Source organism: Camelina sativa, chromosome 17 (assembly GCF_030686135.1).
Source record: "Camelina sativa cultivar CO46 ecotype springtype chromosome 17, ASM3068613v1".
Lineage (NCBI taxonomy): Eukaryota > Viridiplantae > Streptophyta > Magnoliopsida > Brassicales > Brassicaceae > Camelina > Camelina sativa.
The window spans coordinates 12,779,555-12,799,009 of record NC_141896.1 but is presented as its reverse complement, the minus strand read 5'-3'; the positions used below and the strand labels follow the sequence as shown (position 1 = coordinate 12,799,009).

Genomic DNA, 19,455 nt, shown 5'->3' with positions numbered 1-19,455 from the left:
GTGGTTGGTGGGCAGGATCCAGTAGTGCCGCCAGTGGGTGGTGGGCAGGTTCCAGTGGTGCAGCCTGTGGTGGGTTTGCAGGCAGGTGTGCAGCCGGGGGCCGAGGTAGTGGATGCTCAGTATGTACAGATGATGGTGCAGCTGCAGCGAATGGGAGCGGGGTATTTCTCAGGAGGTACCGATCCAAGTGTAGCGGATGAGTGGAGAGAGCGGATGGAGGATCTTTTCCTTTCGCTTAGGTGTCCCGACCAGTTCAGGGTGGATCTGGCAGTGTATTACTTGTCAGGAGATGCCTGTGTGTGGTGGAGGTCGGTGACAGCACGGAGGGTGCAGCGGGGTATGTCTTGGAGAGATTTTGTGAGAGAGTTTAACTCCAAGTATTTTCCTCAGGAGGCTCTTGATCGTATGGAGGCACGGTTCTTGGGGTTGACTCAGGGGGACCGTACAGTGCAGGAGCTGGATGCAGAGTTCAGTCGGCTTGTGGGGTATGCAGGCCGGGCATGGGAGCCAGAGTCGGCTCAGGTGTGGAGGTTCTTGTTGGCTCTGCGGGATGATCTGAGGACTCGGTGCAGAGTGAGGAGCTATGCTACGAGAGCGGAGCTGGTTAAGGTTGCAGCTGGGGTAGAGGATGACTTGAGGTCACAGGTGGTTGTGGTCAGTTCTTCGGTGCAGCCACAGCGGTCTCAGCCGCATTCTGTTCCTAGCAAGGGCGGCAAGCCTACGCATGGGCTGAAGCGGAAGTTTGATGATATGCAGAGATCGAGGCACGGGGTGCGAGATGCTTTGGGTGTGGTAGCAGGGACCACAAGGTGACCAACTGTCCTCAGAGAGGTGAGCAGCGGGCAGTGACTGAACAGCGGGCGGTGATGGAGCCGCGGACAGATACTCGGGTGTGTTACTACTGTAGAGAGACGGGGCATATCAAGCCTCGTTGTCCCAAGTTGCAGCAGATGGCAGTAGCAGCGGTGCAGGCTGGTGGTCAGCCAGGAGTGCAGCAGGGTGTGCAGCACGGTGTGCAGCCGGTGGGTTGGATCGAGCCGACATCACAGGTGTACTCGACTAGGGAGCCCGGTGGCACTAGTGCAGGAGCGATCACAGGTATAACTTCTGAGATTCGAACTTGGTCAATTCAATAGTTCAGATTATATTTGTTTTTGTTTGTGGTCAAGTGTTAGGTTCTCAGCACATGAGGTTTGTGTAGGGACCTTGTTGGTGGGCGGGTTTAAGTCCCATGTCATGTTTGATTCTGGAGCTTCTCATAGCTTCATTACTCCAGAGTGTACCGAGAGTGCGGGGATCAGAGGGGATCCTGGAGAGCGTACAGGAGTTGTCAGAGTTGCAGGAGGCAAGTTCCTGAGAGTCATTGGACGAGCTGGAGGGATTGATATCCAGATCGCAAGAGAGTCGTGGCCAGCGGATTTGCTTATCAGTCCAATGGAGTTGTATGATGTTATTCTTGGGATGGATTGGTTGCATCGGCATAGGGTGCATTTGGATTGCTATCGGGGTAGAGTGGAGTTTGAGCGTCCAGGAGGGAAGTTGGTTTTTCAGGGTATTAGACCGACTTCGGGGAGTCTCGTGATCTCAGCCGTTCATGCTGGGAAGATGATCGAGAAGGGCCGTGAGGCTTATTTGGTTACTATATGTATGCTAGAGTCAGTGGGGACGTCTACGGTTAGCGGTATTCCGGTTGTGGAGGACTTTGAGGATGTGTTCCAGTCGTTGCAGGGATTACCACCATCTCGGTCGGATCCTTTTACCATTGAGCTGGAACCGGGGACGATGCCGTTATTCAAGGCTCCTTACAGGATGGCTCCAGCAGAGATGGCAGAGCTGAAGAAGCAGCTGGAGGATTTGTTGAGTAAGGGTTTTATCCATCCTAGTTGTTCACCGTGGGGAGCTCCGGTGCTGTTTGTTAAGAAGAAGGATGAGAGTTTTCGGTTGTGTATTGACTATCGGGGTTTGAACCGAGTTACTGTGAAGAACAAGTACCCTCTCCCGAGGATTGATGAGTTGTTGGATCAGTTGAGGGGTGCTACTTGGTTCTCCAAGATCGACTTAGCAACAGGTTATCATCAGATTTCGATACATGAGGTAGATGTGAGGAAGACGGCTTTCAGGACAAGATATGGGCATTATGAGTTTGTAGTGATGCCTTTCGGGTTGACTAACGCACCAGCTGCGTTTGTGAGATTGATGAACAGCGTGTTTCAGGAGTTTCTGGACGAGTCAGTCATCATTTTCATTGACAAAATTTTGGTATTTTCTAAGAGTTCTGAGGAGCATGCAGTACATCTGAGAGCAATTCTGGAGAAGCTGCGGGAGCAGAAGTTGTTTGCTAAGCTGAGTAAGTGCAGTTTCTGGCAGCGTGAGATGGGGTTCTTGGGTCATATTGTTTCAGCGGAGGGAGTTTCAGTCGATCCAGAGAAGATTCAGTCCATCAGGGAGTGGTCGAGGCCGCAGAGTGCCACTGAGATTCGGAGTTTCCTGGGGTTAGCAGGTTACTACAGAAGGTTTGTTCGGGGTTTTGCGAGTATGGCACAGCCAATGACTAAGCTTACAGGGAAGGATGTTCCATTTGTATGGTCACCGGAGTGTGAGGCGAGTTTTGCAAGTCTCAAGCAGATGTTAACTACCACGCCGGTGTTAGCACTGCCTGAGCAGGACGAGCCTTATGCTGTGTATACAGATGCTTCTGGAGTGGGGTTGGGTTGTGTGCTTATGCAGCAGGGGAAGGTTATAGCCTATGCTTCGCGGCAGTTGCGGAAGCACGAAGCTAATTATCCTACTCATGATTTGAAGATGGCAGCAGTGATTTTTGCTCTGAAGATTTGGAGATCTTATCTGTATGGTGGGAAGGTACAAGTATTTACAGATCACAAGAGTCTGAAGTACATTTTTACTCAGCCTGAGCTGAATTTGAGGCAGAGGCGTTGGATGGAGCTAGTAGCGGATTATGATCTGGACATAGCTTACCATCCTGGTAAAGCTAACCTAATTGCAGATGCCTTGAGTCGGAAGCGGGCGGCTTCGGCTCAGGAGCAGGATATGGAGGCGCTGGTAGGTGAGATTAGTGCATTGTGTTTGTGTGCTATCTCACAGGAGCCTTTGGGTTTGGAGGCAGCTGATCGAGCGGATTTGTTGAGTAGAGTGCGGTTAGCTCAGGAGAGCGATGAGGGGCTGGTGAATGCCTCTAAGGCTGCGGGTTCAGAGTATCAGGTTTCTGCTAATGGTACTATCCTTGTGCATGGTCGGGTTTGTGTGCCCAAGGGCGAGGAGTTGAGGCAGGAGATACTGAGAGAGGCTCATTCGAGCAAGTTCTGTATTCATTCAGGGGCGACCAAGATGTACCGTGACCTCAGGCGGTATTATCACTGGGTTGGGATGAAGAAGGACGTAGCTGATTGGGTGGCGAAGTGTGATACTTGCCAGCTGGTGAAGGCGGAGCATCAGGTTCCTGGTGGTTTATTACAGAGTTTGCCCATTCCAGAGTGGAAGTGGGATTTGATCACAATGGACTTCGTGGTGGGTTTGCTTGTGTCGAGGACGTTTGATGCGATATGGGTCATTGTGGACCGTTTGACTAAGTCTGCGCATTTTCTGGCCATCAAGAAAACTGATGGAGCAGCGGTTTTGGCCAGGAAGTATGTGAGGGAGATAGTCAGATTGCATGGGGTGCCTGCTATTATTGTGTCTGATAGAGATTCCAAGTTCACTTCGGTATTCTGGAGGGCGTCTCAGCCAGAAATGGGCACGAAGGTGCATATGAGTACAACCTATCATCCTCAGACGGACGGTCAGTCAGAGAGGACGATCCAGATTTTGGAGGATTTGCTGAGGATGTGCGTGTTAGACTGGGGTGGTCATTGGGCAGACCATTTGAGCTTGGTGGAGTTTGCTTACAACAACAGCTACCAGGCTAGTATTGGGATGGCTCCTTATGAGGCTTTGTATGGGAGGCCGTGTCATACACCGTTATGTTGGACTCAGGTGGGGGAGAGGAGCATATATGGTGCGGATTTTGTTCAGGAGACCTCGGAGAAGATTCGGGTTCTGAGGCTGAACATGAGGGAGGCCCAGGATCGGCAGAAGAGCTATGCTGATAAGAGGAGAAAGGATCTTGAGTTTCAGGTTGGTGATAGAGTGTATCTCAAGATGGCCATGTTGCAGGGTCCGAACAGGTCATTGACAGAGACTAAGTTGAGTCCGAGGTACATGGGTCCGTTCAGAGTGGTTGAGCGGGTGGGACCAGTGGCATACCGGCTGGAGTTGCCTGAGGTTATGCGTGCGTTCCACAAGGTATTTCATGTGTCGATGCTGAGGAAGTGTCTTCACGAGGGTGACCGGTTGTTGCCTAAGATTCCCGAGGATCTTCAGCCCAACATGACGTTGGAGGCGAGGCCGTTGAGGATACTCGGGAGGAGAGTCAAAGAACTTCGGAAGATTCCTTTGATGAGAGTCCTGTGGGACTGTGATGGAGTAGAGGAGCAGACTTGGGAGCCTGAGGCGAGGATGAAGGCAAGGTTTAAGAAGTGGTTTGAGAAGCAGGCCGCGATTTGAGTTTGTCTAGCCGGGTTCGAGTTGTAGTCCGTGGCTGGAGCGGGTACGGAGTATTCCAGCCCATCTCTCTTGATACTTGGTCGCTTAGGGGTGGTTGGTTGTGCGACTAAGTACCAAGATGAGGTGGTGCTCGGGATGCGGGTTGATGAATTGGATTGTTGTATCTTATTTTTTCTATTGTATTTTCGTTGAGGTTGTAACGATTATGACATTTTTGAGATTAATAAGATGAGTATTTTTCTTTATGTTGACTGTTGTTGTCAAGGGAAGAAGAGAAATAGCTCGGTTTCTATTTTTGGAAGTTTCCATAAATAGAAAGTTTCCACAAAAGGAAGGTTTCCAGAAATAGAAATTTTCTTAAAAGGGAATTTTTGTGGAAAGTGTTGAGGTAGATCTAGCCGGGAGATACTCGTTGGCATTAGTTTGTTTTGCAAAAGGCCGTGTGGGCCCAACTCATGTGATACCGATAGCTCGATGGACTTTGTGGCCAGAGAGTGGGAGTGGCATGAGGCTTCGGATGACGATCCGAGAGCGCGCTTTAGGGTGACGACCCAAGAGCGGGATATTTGAGACTCCCTGGATACCGTAGCTGTGAGCCGAGGCTCGGCAGTGAGCCGGTATGTCTCGAGGGTTGCGACCCGAGAGCGGGGGGAGCGTGTGTGAGTGACTTCCTGGATGCCGTAGCTTAAGGCGGTTGGCCTGATAGTGAGCCGACATGATTCGTTGGTTGCGACCACGGACAGGGGAAGCACTGAGTTGTGAGCAAATAGTGTATGATGCGAGTATATTGGCTAGAGGGAGACCTCATGGTTCAGTCGGAGGTGTGCGGGCTGTTGCGACAGTTGCACGGGAAACCTTGGCTGATGGTGTTCGGTCCGTCGGAGGACATGCGGGCCGTGTTGATTGTGGCACGGAGGTCCTTGTCGGATGGACGGTGTTGCGGGATTCGGGGACGAATCCTTATTGGTGGGGGAGAATTGTAACATCCGCGAACTAGAGTTTGTAGTTTTGGTAGGAGTGTCGATCGACACCCTGGTGGCATCGATCGATACCACTAATTTCTGGGTTCGACCGATTTGTTTTAATTCGCGATTTTCGGTTTGGTTGGTTTGGTTAGTGGTTTAACCGGGTATTTAAAGGGGGAATCGAAAAAACAAGGGTTTAGTCTCTTTTCTTCTGTCGCCGTTTGTGTTTTTGAGAGAAAAAAGGAGAAAAGTGTGTTCTTGAGATTCCTAAGAGAGATTTGGTGAGATTGCTGGCTATTCTTGAGGTTTCTGTTGCTGGGAACGAAGGAGAAGCTTCCTAAGGAGTTGCTCTACCGTTTTTTCAACCTTTCCTTCTGTATTTGAGGTGAGTGCTTGACCATGGTTGATCTAAGCATGAGATCTCTCTTGTTTTGTCTGTTTTCTTGTCTTTTGTGGTGTTTGCTTGCTTGGGTTAGTTGTATTTGTGTTTCCCAGTGATTTCCGAGGTGTTTGGATGTGTTTGGGGTCGAAATCGTGTTGATTGGAGTAGGAGTTCGTTGCTCGTTTTCACGCAGATCGTGTCTGTAGAAGAGGCATCGATCGACACCATGTGGCATCGGTCGGCACCATATTGAGTAGCATCGATCGGCACCTTCCAACATCGGTCGACACCAGTCCCTGTAGCATCGGTCGGCACCGATGTAGCATCGGTCGTCACCGATGTAGCATCGGTCGGCACCGATGTAGCATCGGTCGGCACCGATGTAGCATCGGTCGGCACCGATGTAGCATCGGTCGGCACCGATGTAGCATCGGTCGGCACCGATGTAGCATCGGTCGGCACCGATGTAGCATCGGTCGACACTATTCTAACCGAGACTTGTTTTCCTGGTTTGATGTATTGTTGTGTGTATGTTTGTTTACTTGAACCTGAGGGTCTCATATGCTTGTGTGTATAACCCAGTAGATGGGAGGACGGCCTCACTAAGTATTTATGATAATACTTACGCATCTCAATTGTTGTTTGTGGTGTGCAGGTAAAGGAAAAGTGTGATCGTGGAATCAAAGGTAAAGGAAAAGTGTGATCGTGGAATCAAAGGCGATGAGGAGGAGGATGTTCTAGAGGTTGATTGACTGTGGTCTAGCTATTGTTAGGTTGCTAGAATTAGGTTGATAGCAACATTGTAGGATGTTGGAACTCTGCTATTCACTGTTGGTTTGGTTTATTGCATTATTGGTTATTGGTTTATTTATGTTGGAATTTTATTGGATTAATGGAATGTTTTCTTTGGTTATCTGCGGTTGTTGATTGTTGCTAGAATGTTAGTGGGTATGGGACCACTAGCGAATTATATGTAAAAAAAAAAAAAAAAAAGGAGAAGGGTTGTTTCAAAGACGACTGATGTTCATATATTTTACCTTGTTTTCCCTTAGTTTATTCACATCTTTTGCATCTTTTTCTATCCATTTAGGCCATTATTGTGTAGCTTTAGCACTAATCATGCATTAGGGCTTAGTTGCATTGCATTTGCATCTTTTCATGCATAAACAGGTGATTTTGGAACTCAAGGAGCATGGAAGCAATGGAGAAGAGATGTGAAGCAATCTTGAGGAGGAAACAAGGGAGTTAAGGCTGAAGAACCAAGGTCTAGAGTCCAACTCGACCGCACACTCGACCAGACACTCGACCGTGTGCTGAGGAGGACTCGACCGAGTGGAGATTGCATGTGAGAAGCCAGCTCAACCCCTAGCTCGACCGAGCACAGGTCGAGTTGACCGAGCCGTTGACTGCTTTGACTTTTTCTATTTTTAGGGCTTCCACTTCCCCACTATATAAGACCTTGTACCTGCAGCCACCAAAGTGTCCAGCTTTTTAGATATTTTCCAGAAACCTAGTTTTTACCTTTTTAGCATTATTCCTTTTGCATTTTATTAGATTTTGTACTTGTTTAAGAAAAACTCTTAGATTCTTCAATATTGTTGGTTCAATAACTTTCTTAATATTGAGAATTTGAGTTTCATCCTTTGATTAATATTGAAAATCTCAGTTTTATCTTTCTAATAATGCAAGTTTCAATATTTTCTGGGTTTTTGATTTGTTTCATCATGTCTTGTTGTGAGTAGTCTTCTTAGGATCTTGAGGATGGGTTAGGAAGGATTGATCTTGTGGTTTATGTGATTTGGTCAAGCTTGATTGTTGTAGATCTCTTCTAGGCTAGATGTTCTTAAGGCTGATCTTGAACTGAGAGGTTAGGATCTGATTTCAAGCTCCTTAGCATCACACCAATGTTTAAGAAGCATAGATAAGGCTAGATCTAGAGCTTACCATTAGGCTTGCTAAGAGATTAGAGGTCTTGTTTGGTTTGAGATGTATTGCTTAATGCCTGCTTGTGTAGATTCTTTACTGTGTGAGAACAAGTCTAGAATTGCATAGGTTTGATTGTTTCTTGACCATGAGAGTGGGAGAAACTTGTCTTAGATTTATATGTCTAGAGGTTAGCTCAAAGTTTGCTTGAGATTTGTTGACCAAGTTAGATAACCACAATGATTAGTTCTTCCCATGAATCCATCCTCAGGAACCTTCTTTGTTTATTGATTTTAAAGTCTTAATCTTGTAGCTTGCTTGTTGTTTGATTGGTTTTAGTATTGCTCTGTTTTTGTTGTGTTGCTCTGTTTTCCGGATTAAACCAGCTCGACCTCCCACTCGACCTACACTCGGTCGAGTGCTTGCTCGAGTTCATCCCCAGAACTTGTGTTTATGATTTGTGATTGTCTTGTTTCATTCCTGTTTCATTCCAGTTGCATACATTTAGTCTTCAGTTCATTAATTGTCTTGCATTAGTTCATTAGTAGTAGTTTCTATTTCTGTTCTTGCTTCATTACAGTTTCAATCATTCAGTTTCATTTGCATTTAGTTCTTGGTTCTTGTAGTTTACTTTCTGCATCTTTACATTTCCATCTTAGGATTGTTAGTGACAAACAATCATTACATTTGTCTTAACTTAGATTCATATGCACATCTTATCTGTTCACAAACACTCATTTAGGATTGATACCTCTTGTACTGCAATAGCATAAGGGGAATTGAAACACCCATCCATCATTCCATTCATATATCATCATTGCATACATCCACCATCATTCACCCACACAACATAAATACTTGTTTCAATTTGGCGCCGTTGCCCATTTGAGTGTGTTTTTGTGACATTTAGGATCTATATTAGTCTAAGATTAAGTTCGTTTATACACTTGAATCTTCTGTTTCTGGGTTGAAGTTCCATTTCAGGTACCACTCGACCATCAACTCGACCACCACTCGACCGAGTAGTGATCGAGCACCTGCTCGAGCCAGACGCCGGATCTCTATAACCATCAGTTTCCAGTCGACTTGATCACCAACAAGAGCCTGTGCTCAGTCGTGTGCCTAGGAAAAATCGTTTGAGTTTGTTGATGCACACAAGGTCTAAAGGAAAAGACCATCTTCTCAAGCACATTGACAACATCCACAAGGTGACAAAGGGTTTGGGAACTAAGCAAAGGAGATTTGTTCAGGAACAACAAGAGGTTATAGTAGCTATGGATCATCAAGATCAGGTTCAGAGACCAAGGAACATTGGTGCTGGAGATGCACCCAACACTCACAACCAAAGGGCTGGAATTGTGCCTCCAACTGTTGCCAACAACAACTTTGAGATCAAGAGTGGCTTAATCTCCATGATTCAAGCCAACAAATTTCATGGATTGCCAATGGAGGATCCACTTGATCACCTTGATGAGTTTGATAGAATATGCAGCCTTACAAGGATCAATGGTGTAAGTGAGGATGGTTTTAAGCTGAGGTTGTTCCCTTTCTCACTTGGGGACAAGGCTCATTTATGGGAAAAGACTCTCCCCACTGGTGCAATCACTACTTGGGATGCATGCAAGAAGGCTTTCTTAGCCAAATTCTTCTCCAATGCTAGGACAGCAAGGCTGAGGAATGACATCTCTGGATTTGCTCAAAGAAGTAATGAGACCTTTTGTGAGGCATGGGAGAGATTCAAAGGATATCAGACTCAATGTCCTCATCATGGTTTCAGCAATGAGTCACTCTTGAGTACCTTGTATAGAGGAGTGCTTCCAAAGATAAGGATGTTGCTTGACACAGCTTCTAATGGCAACTTCCTCAACAAGAATGTGGAAGAAGGCTGGGAATTAGTTGAGAATCTTGCTCAGTCAGATGGCAACTATAATGAGGACTATGATAGGACCATAAGGAGCTCCTCCACTGATCAAGAGGACAAGTATAAGAAGGACTTGAAGATGGTCAATGAGAAACTTGACAAGATTCTTCTTAGCCAGTCCAAGACTATTCATTTCATTGGTGGAGAAGAAGCAAAGGTTCAAGAGGGGGAGACTGAATTTGCTGAGTTGTGCTACATGCAGAATCAAGGACGATTCAAAGGCTACAACCAAGGAGGTTTCAAGAACAACAACCTATCTTATAGGAGTACCAATGTGGCTAATCCTCAAGACCAAGTCTATCCACCTCAACAGCCTCAACAGCAACAAACCTACATCCCCAAACAACAACACCAAGTGTTCCAGCCTCAGTTGTGTCCCCCACCAGGGTTTCAGACTAACCAAGGCCAAGAACAAGACTTAAGAGCTATGATGCAACAATTGTTGATTGGGCAAACACAAGGAAAGATTGAGGAAGCCAAGCAGTTTGCTGAGTTGAATCAAAGGTTAACATCACAGTACAATGATCTGAATATGAAGTTTGAGGGTCTTAATTCAAGAGTGAAGTATATGGAGGGTAACATAGCATCTACTTCAGCTCCAAAACCCAACCAACTCCCTGGAAAAGCTGTTCAAAATCCAAGGGAGTTTTCAGCCAAAGCCATTCAATTTCAAAAGGAAGAAGTCACTGAGGACAGTGAAGTCCAAGTTTGGGGGAATTCATTAGTTACTGAAGCCCCAAGTGACATCTGTGCAAAGCAACAGGAACTCGCAGGAGAACTCGACCAGGAGCTCGAGCAGTCACTCGACCGAGTGCATGCTCGAGTGCATGCTCGAGTGGTCGATCGAGCTGGGGACTCCGAAGCTGTCAAGCCTGCTAAGTACATTCCTCCTGCTTACAAGCCTCCACTGCCATTCCCTGGGCGTTTCAAAGCACAGAGGATCAAGGAGTTAAGGGAAATCATTGAGAAAAAGGAGATGTTGGCTAAGCAACATGAGGAAGAAAGGGTTTTGAGGGAAGAAGCTTTGGTTGAGAAAAAGGAAGAAGCGATGGCTATTCAAGAGATCATCCTTGCCTACCAAGAAGAGGAGAGAGGACCTGCTTTGGAACAGTATAAACCATACCCTCTCTATAGAGATTTCTTGCTTGATTTATCAGTAAAGAAGGCTCAAGCTCAAGATGAGAAGGATCTTGAGAATCTTGGAGGAGTGATCATCCCACTTAAGCTTAAGGACCCAGGGCCATTCTACTTGCCTTGCACAATCAGTTACCTCCACTACAATCAATGCCTTTGTGATTTGGGAGCTTCAACAAGTGTGATGCCATACTCCTTAGCTCAAAAGCTTGGGAGAACTGATTTCAAATCCACTAAACTCTATGTGTGCCTAGCTGATGGGACAAATAGAGAGGTAGTTGGAAGGTTGGAGAATGTCCCACTCAAGATAGGGAAGGCAAGGGTTCACACTGATTTTGTGGTCATAGAGATGGACAAGGAGCCTGAAGATCCAATCTTGTTAGGGAGGCCATTTTTAGCCACTGTTGGAGCAGTAATAGATGTTAGGGAAGGTCTTGTGACCTTGAACATTGCTGAGGATACAGTCATGAAGTTTAACATCTATAACCCAACCAACCTGCCTACCATTGATGATCAACCCTTCACTATCAAGGAGAAAGTTGATCATGAGGTTTTCAAGGATGAAGGATATCCTAAGGCTGAGCTCCCACTTCAAGAGGATTCTGTTGAGGAACTTAAGAGGTCAGTCCAAGAGCTGTCTAGTATGGTTGAGGATCTCAAAGTCAAGCTGAACAAGAGGTCTTTGAGGAAAGCAAGACCTAGGCCCAAATTTAAGAAGAAATATGGTTTGAGTGCTAAGGGTGAGGTGATTAAGGATCAACTTCACAGTGACCAAGAGGTTCCAGGGAGGATTTCATCACCTCCTTGGTATCTAAACCAAAGTTAAGAAGAAAACCAAAGTCAAGCTTAGTGATTTTAAACAAGCTTACTAGGGAGGAAGTCCCTAAGGTATCCTTTGTAAATATGGTTTAAATTCTTAGTAGTTTTGATGTGTTTTCTTTTATGTTTTTTGTTGGACAAGCTTTAGGTGAGAATGTAGTTGGTTAAGGAGAGTTGTGGACTTGGAGAAGAAGACTCGCAGGCCCACTCAACCAGTCCACGAGAGGTACTCGGCCGAGCTGGGTATGAATTAAAGCCCATTTCATCTTCAAACCGTTAGGACGATCGAGTGGAGGGAAGAACAAGGAGAAAATTTTTGAAATTTCAAAATTGGTCAAGGAGCTCGACCACGTGTTGGTCGAGTGTGGGGTCGAGCTACAGCCAAAAGCAAGTCAAAGATTCCCAATTGAAATTTGAATGGTATGGACGCTCCACCCTTGTCTCCTTGTCCCCTTGGCTTCTTTATATAGCCCTTGCACGATCTTGAACCTCTCACATTCTCTCATTTGCTCAAAACACTTAAATTCAAGCTTTGAAATCTCTCTCAAAGTTCATCTCTTGCTCAAGCTTTGTTCTTTCAAGTTTTTGGGTCACTAACCTATTAACTTTGAGCTTTGAGTTTATTCTCTTCAGTTTCTTTTGAAAATGTCTTCCAAGATCACCAAGAAGTCTCACCGAACCGCTGCAAGCTCCATGGAACGTCGTGATGCTGACCTTGAATCAAGAGGTGAAGCTGGGAGAGTCACTCGACGTACCACTCGATCGACCACTCGACCGAGTGCCGGGTCGAGCAGTCGGTCGAGCCAGATGCCGTATCCAAGGAGAGACTCTGTTGAGGAAGATCCTGAAAGGACTGAGAGTGAGGAGGAAAGAGAGCCTACTCTCAATGAGTTTATGAGGAGACACAAGGCCAAAGGGAAGAGGCCAGCTGTTGAAGTTGAGCAAGAAGAGATTGAAAGTGAAAGTGAGGAGGAGAGTGAAGAAGAAGAATTGATGGATGATGGAGAAGCTGAGTCTTGTGGGCTGTCAAAGAGGCAGATTTATGATGCTTTCATGAGGATGGAGTTCTTGGGAACTAGGTATCCTCACAAGGAGACCATGGAGAAGCTTGCCATTGATGAGGATGTGGAATACCTCTTTGAGAAGAGCAATCTCACCAAGTTCATGGGGCTGTGCATGGAAGGCTACAAGGAGGAAAGCTGTGAGTTCCTAGCTACTGTCAAGCTGCACACATATGCAAGGAAGACTGCTGAACATGGAGCTGGTCACATCTCTTTCACTATCAAAGGGAAGAAGCATGAGCTTTCAATGAAAGAGGTAGCAAATGTGTTTGGTTTTGAGGTTGGGAGCAATAGGAGTTTGATGGTTCCAAGAGATGAGTTGTATGCTGTGTGGGAAACCATTGGAGATGACAAGTACTACTCATCCTCCAACTCCAAGAGCTCTAGGATAAGAAGCCCAGTCCTAAGGTACTTCCACAAAGCCCTTGCAAATACATTCTTTGCAAGGAAGGAAACTGGGAACATCAATGAGGGAGAGCTAAAGATGATTAACTTGGCTCTTAATGGAGTGATCTTTCAAGCAAGGAATGGTACCATCATCCTTGGGAGCACAGTGGAGACTGACCTAGGAATGGTGCTCATTGACCACATGACCCAATTGAGAAGTTGGGTAGGAAAGTTGGAGACCAAAGGGTCAAGAGGAGCACTTACCATTGGAGGCATCATCACTCCAATCCTACAAGCTGCTAGAGTTCAACTTAGAGGAGAAAGTGTCTCACCAAGATGGATTGACTCAAGCTACCTCACTTCTACTCACTTCTACCACATATTCAACTTTGAGCTTCCAACACTTAGGAAAAAGCAATTCATATTGCCTAACCAAGAGCTCACCACCATTCAAGAAGGAGCCAACATTGATTTTTGGCCAGCTGAGGAGCATTGGTTTGATGGAGTGATTCAACATAGAGTTGAGGAAGCTAGGAATGCACAAGTAGCTGATGGAGAGGAGCAGTTCTACTTTGAAGATTATGAGCCCAACCCAAGAGATAGTAGAGGAGTGAGGGAGAATGCCAAGAGGTTAACTCTTTTGCAAAAATGGGGTAAGTGGCATGGAAAGAGATTTGATAAGCTGAAGAAGAAAGTGACCAGCATGGCTAAGTCTATCAAAGGCTTGAAGAAGGAGATTGCTGAGCTGAAGAGTGGAAACTCATCTCCTAGCTAACATTCAAGCCCTTTGAGGAGAAGTAGCTCAACTAGAGCACTTTCAAGGGTTGCGAATCCTGTGGAACCAGCTAGGGCTTCAATGTATGAGCCAAATCTGAGGAAGAGGAGCTCAAGTACCCGCGAACATCAGTTTTCGAGGCACTCGACCGGGTCACTCGAGCACCCACTCGACCGAGCACTTCCGATGCACTCGGACGAGCACCTTCCCAGATCACCCTATGGCCTCCCACCTCCAGCTGCTTATCCAGGTTATCCATTATACCCTCCCATCCCACCTCAATACTACATAGATCCAGCTCTCTACCAGCAGTTCTGCCAGCAGCAAGCCCATCATTTGGACACTCGCAGTCCAGCTCGACCAACCCACTCGGACACGTACTCGACCGAGTCAAGGTCGATTGGCATCATCGAGCTGCCCAAAAGTCCTTCTCCAAGCCACCAGCCTGACCCCAACTACTCCTATGACAGCATGCAGATGGATGTGGACAACTTCTTCCACAATCCCTAAGGTACCACTATCACCTTACCATTGTTTATACCATTGCATTTCATATTGTGTTTTGTGTTGTGTTTAAATCTTGAATCCTCTCACAACTTTTTCACACAAGGGACTGTGTGATTTAAGTTTGGGGGAGGGTTTGAGATAGCAGTTGATGTTGTGTTTTGTGTTCTTATTTCAAATTTTTATCATCATCATGTTAGCACTTGCATTAGCATCTAAGGCATAGAAAAACCATAAAAATTTGAAATTTTTTGAAAAAATCTTCATAAAAAAAAGAGTGTTCATGTAGTTTGCATTGCATATTAGGATCTTATTTAGCATGTTTCATGTAGAATTGTATAATATTTGCATTAGGGATCTATGATGAGTATTTCCTTGTTAGCTAGCCTATTCACTAGACTAGGATCAATGCCCAAGTTATTAGTACTTTGATGCTAGTTGAGTAGTAGGAAGCATAAGGTTGAACCAAGCTTGAATTTTTGCATTGCATTTGGTCTAAATTGAAGCATGTTGTGATTTGAAACCATTTCCTATTTATAAGAACCTAATATTGACTTTTAATTATCAATAAGTGCATTGCTTTAAACTCATGGATACCATATACATACTTGGATCATCTTTCTCCTTTTTACCACTCTTGTTGATCCAAGTAGCTGATTAAATCATTAAGATCAGTTCCCCTACCCCTAAACCAAACCTTCTTTCAAGCCTTGTTGATTCTTGAGTGTGTGAGGCCTATTTTTGGGATTGAGCTTGGTAGAAAGTATTAGGTTTGAACTGCAAGAGTAAGACCTTGTGTAGTTCTAGTTTGCATTTTTCAAACTAGATAGGACTAGGTGGTTCACTTGTTGGGTTTGGGACTTGGCTGTTTTGAAAAGAAAAGAAAGAAAAGAGAAAGAAAAAGGGTAGAGTCTTTAAGAGGAGATTGTGTTTAAGCAAAGTCTAGTGAAAGGATGGGAAGTAAAGTGTTGATTAAGATGGTTCTAGTTAAGAAAAAGAAAAGAAAGAAAAAAAAAGTTTAGCAAAATGCTTATATCTCTTAAGAATAAGAAGAAAAGAGAACCATGGCAATAAGAATGAATCCCCCATTCCACTAGAAAGATCAAATAAGAAACATCTCCTAAGACTTGAAAACCAAAAGAGAAAAGGGTTAAAGAGAAAAGAAGAAGCAAAGGGTAGCACTAGGATCATTTGGGTTTAGATTGCTAGGATAAACACTTTGGGTACCTTTGGGTAGACAAGGTTTTATTCTTGTATGAGTTTAGGTGTTCTTACCTTTAGCATTCTTCTAAAGCTCAATCCATTTTCATGAGAGAACCTTGATATTGGCAAACCCTACTCTAAAAAGAGACCATCATTGTCTCAAAACCCTTTATTACCAAGCCAAATGAGTTTAAGCATTGCATAGAGTTGATTCATGTTCTTGTTTAATGAATGTTAAAGGAAATGGTTGATTTGAATGCATGTGGATAACTAAGGCTCAAATCAATAAAGGTTGTGATATGCTTGTCTAAAGTCTTTAAATTCCAGCTCATTCAACTTGCATCATAGTATTAGTAACTTGGACATTGATTCTAGATGGTCTATTTGCAAGCTTAAGGAGCTGAGATTCCACTTTCAAACCTCACTTACCTTCTTATGTCTTTGATTATTTGCTTGAGGGCAAGCAAAGACTAAGTTTGGGGGTGTTGATGTTCATATATTTTACCTTGTTTTCCCTTAGTTTATTCACATCTTTTGCATCTTTTTCTATCCATTTAGGCCATTATTGTGTAGCTTTAGCACTAATCATGCATTAGGGCTTAGTTGCATTGCATTTGCATCTTTTCATGCATAAACAGGTGATTTTGGAGCTCAAGGAGCATGGAAGCAATGGAGAAGAGATGTGAAGCAATCTTGAGGAGGAAACAAGGGAGTTAAGGCTGAAGAACCAAGGTCCAGAGTCCAACTCGACCGCACACTCGACCAGACACTCGACCGTGTGCTGAGGAGGACTCGACCGAGTGGAGATTGCATGTGAGAAGCCAGCTCGACCCCTAGCTCGACCGAGCACAGGTCGAGTTGACCGAGCCGTTGACTGCTTTGACTTTTTCTATTTTTAGGGCTTCCACTTCCCCACTATATAAGACATTGTACCTGCAGCCACCAAAGTGTCCAGCTTTTTAGATATTTTCCAGAAACCTAGTTTTTACCTTTTTTAGCATTATTCCTTTTGCATTTTATTAGATTTTGTACTTGTTTAAGAAAAACTCTTAGATTCTTCAATATTGTTGGTTCAATAACTTTCTTAATATTGAGAATTTGAGTTTCATCCTTTGATTAATATTGAAGATCTCAGTTTTATCTTTCTAATAATGCAAGTTTCAATATTTTCTGGGTTTTTGATTTATTTCATCATGTCTTGTTGTGAGTAGTCTTCTTAGGATCTTGAGGATGGGTTAGGAAGGATTGATCTTGTGGTTTATGTGATTTGGTCAAGCTTGATTGTTGTAGATCTCTTCTAGGCTAGATGTTCTTAAGGCTGATCTTGAACTGAGAGGTTAGGATCTGATTTCAAGCTCCTTAGCATCACACCAATGTTTAAGAAGCATAGATAAGGCTAGATCTAGAGCTTACCATTAGGCTTGCTAAGAGATTAGAGGTCTTGTTTGGTTTGAGATGTATTGCTTAATGCCTGCTTGTGTAGATTCTTTACTGTGTGAGAACAAGTCTAGAATTGCATAGGTTTGATTGTTTCTTGACCATGAGAGTGGGAGAAACTTGTCTTAGATTTATATGTCTAGAGGTTAGCTCAAAGTTTGCTTGAGATTTGTTGACCAAGTTAGATAACCACAATGATTAGTTCTTCCCATGAATCCATCCTCAGGAACCTTCTTTGTTTATTGATTTTAAAGTCTTAATCTTGTAGCTTGCTTGTTGTTTGATTGGTTTTAGTATTGCTCTGTTTTTGTTGTGTTGCTCTGTTTTCCGGATTAAACCAGCTCGACCTCCCACTCGACCTACACTCGGTCGAGTGCTTGCTCGAGTTCATCCCCAGAACTTGTGTTTATGATTTGTGATTGTCTTGTTTCATTCCTGTTTCATTCCAGTTGCATACATTTAGTCTTCAGTTCATTAATTGTCTTGCATTAGTTCATTAGTAGTAGTTTCTATTTCTGTTCTTGCTTCATTACAGTTTCAATCATTCAGTTTCATTTGCATTTAGTTCTTGGTTCTTGTAGTTTACTTTCTGCATCTTTACATTTCCATCTTAGGATTGTTAGTGACAAACAATCATTACATTTGTCTTAACTTAGATTCATATGCACATCTTATCTGTTCACAAACACTCATTTAGGATTGATACCTCTTGTACTGCAATAGCATAAGGGGAATTGAAACACCCATCCATCATTCCATTCATATATCATCATTGCATACATCCACCATCATTCACCCACACAACATAAATACTTGTTTCAACGACGTCAAATTACTAGGAAAGAATAATTCTGATACCAAATAGTGTAGAGCGGAAGTAAACGTACAAAGGGACTCTGTTTTGTGAATGTGAAACAGAGCAAAAGGAAGAAGATGAAGTAACTTGGGATAGAAGAAAGTTGATTTCGAACTCGATAGGGTTCAAAATCAACAGGGTTTCGAGAGTCCTCCTCTCACGGCTTGTATACAAGCTTTTTTTGGGCAATTAAGATTGCCTCTTTTTGTTTTTTTTTTTTACTTTCTCAAAACTGCAAACACTGAATAACAAAAACTTTCTTAGGACCTATTTATAAAGCAAAGAAATTAGGTTAAAAACTAAACATCCTTCGAGAATAGGATTCATTACTATCCTTTCTCGGACATAATAATTAAAGGAAATTTAAAACAAAACCGACACCTAATCACCGACTCAATAAAGCCCAAGAACCCAAGTCGGTGATGACTTCGAACCATAAGATGTGTTGCATCAAATTAGGAATTGAATTCTAATTTTACGAAAAAGAGAATGAATTTTACTTTAATGGAAAAGAAATTGGTAAGATTTAATGGGAAATAAATGAGTAAGCAATTATCAAATTACTTACGAAAAACATCCCACCATTAGATTATATAAGATTAAAGGCCATAAACTAAACATAAATGGAAACTCATAATTTAAAATTTGAGCCAAAAAAATGTATGAATTTATAAGAGAATTTGAGAACACATAAACATCCCACGTGGGGATCATTTCTTGCTCATGAATCATTTATAAAATTGAAACCCATAAATAAATTTTATACATAATTTAGAATCATTTTGTTCCTAAATCATACATAATATTGAAACTCATATTTATAATTTCATAATAAATTATAATCAGTTTTTTCTAGGATAAAACCATAAACTGATAAATGATGGCTTTAGATCAGAAGAGGCCTACAACTGGTTTTTATTAAAAAAGAAGCGAAAAAAGAAATGTTAAAAGTTTTTTTCTTTATTTTATGGGCCTCAAGTCTAAAGTACAAATGAATTTAGTTAATTAGATCTAAATAACAACAAAAAATACAGGTGTTAGATAGATAATACGCCAAATGTCATCTATTTAGCAAAAATTGAAAAAAACTTTTTGTATTATATAAGATTGTCATCTTCTCTACGGGTGCATTTTCATGTTTTTAACTGTTCTATTTGTACGTCTCAACGGGTGGACTTTTCACGGATGCTTCTTGGAAGGGGATGAAACAAACTTAAATATACAAAAATATATATATAACAGCTTAGACGACTCTTCCAGCCGGCAATGTTTTAAAGGTTGACATCAACCAATTATTTAATTTTTTTTTTTTTTTTTTTTTTTTGTTGCAAAGGAATTTGAAAGGAAATAATTTTACCAGGTTTATCCCAAGTTCTCTTATGAAAAAACTAAAGGCCGGTCTACTTGCGCTCAGGTAACATCTAGATTTTTACAGAAAAGTTACTGAATCACAACCACTCTCTATTGATCTCGTGATTTCCTCTGTTTTCCAGTGTGGATGACCAAAACCTTTGCAGCTCCCGTTCAT

At 43.3% G+C, this 19,455-nt stretch overlaps 1 non-coding gene across 1 annotated transcript; it reads right to left on the bottom strand.

Annotated features, from left to right (window-relative positions):
- Positions 1-9,497: 9,497 nt before the first annotated feature.
- LOC147923615 (small nucleolar RNA R71) lies at positions 9,498-9,604 on the bottom strand. The gene has a single exon (XR_015587840.1). It is a non-coding gene; the product is annotated as a small nucleolar RNA R71 (small nucleolar RNA).
- Positions 9,605-19,455: the final 9,851 nt, after the last annotated feature.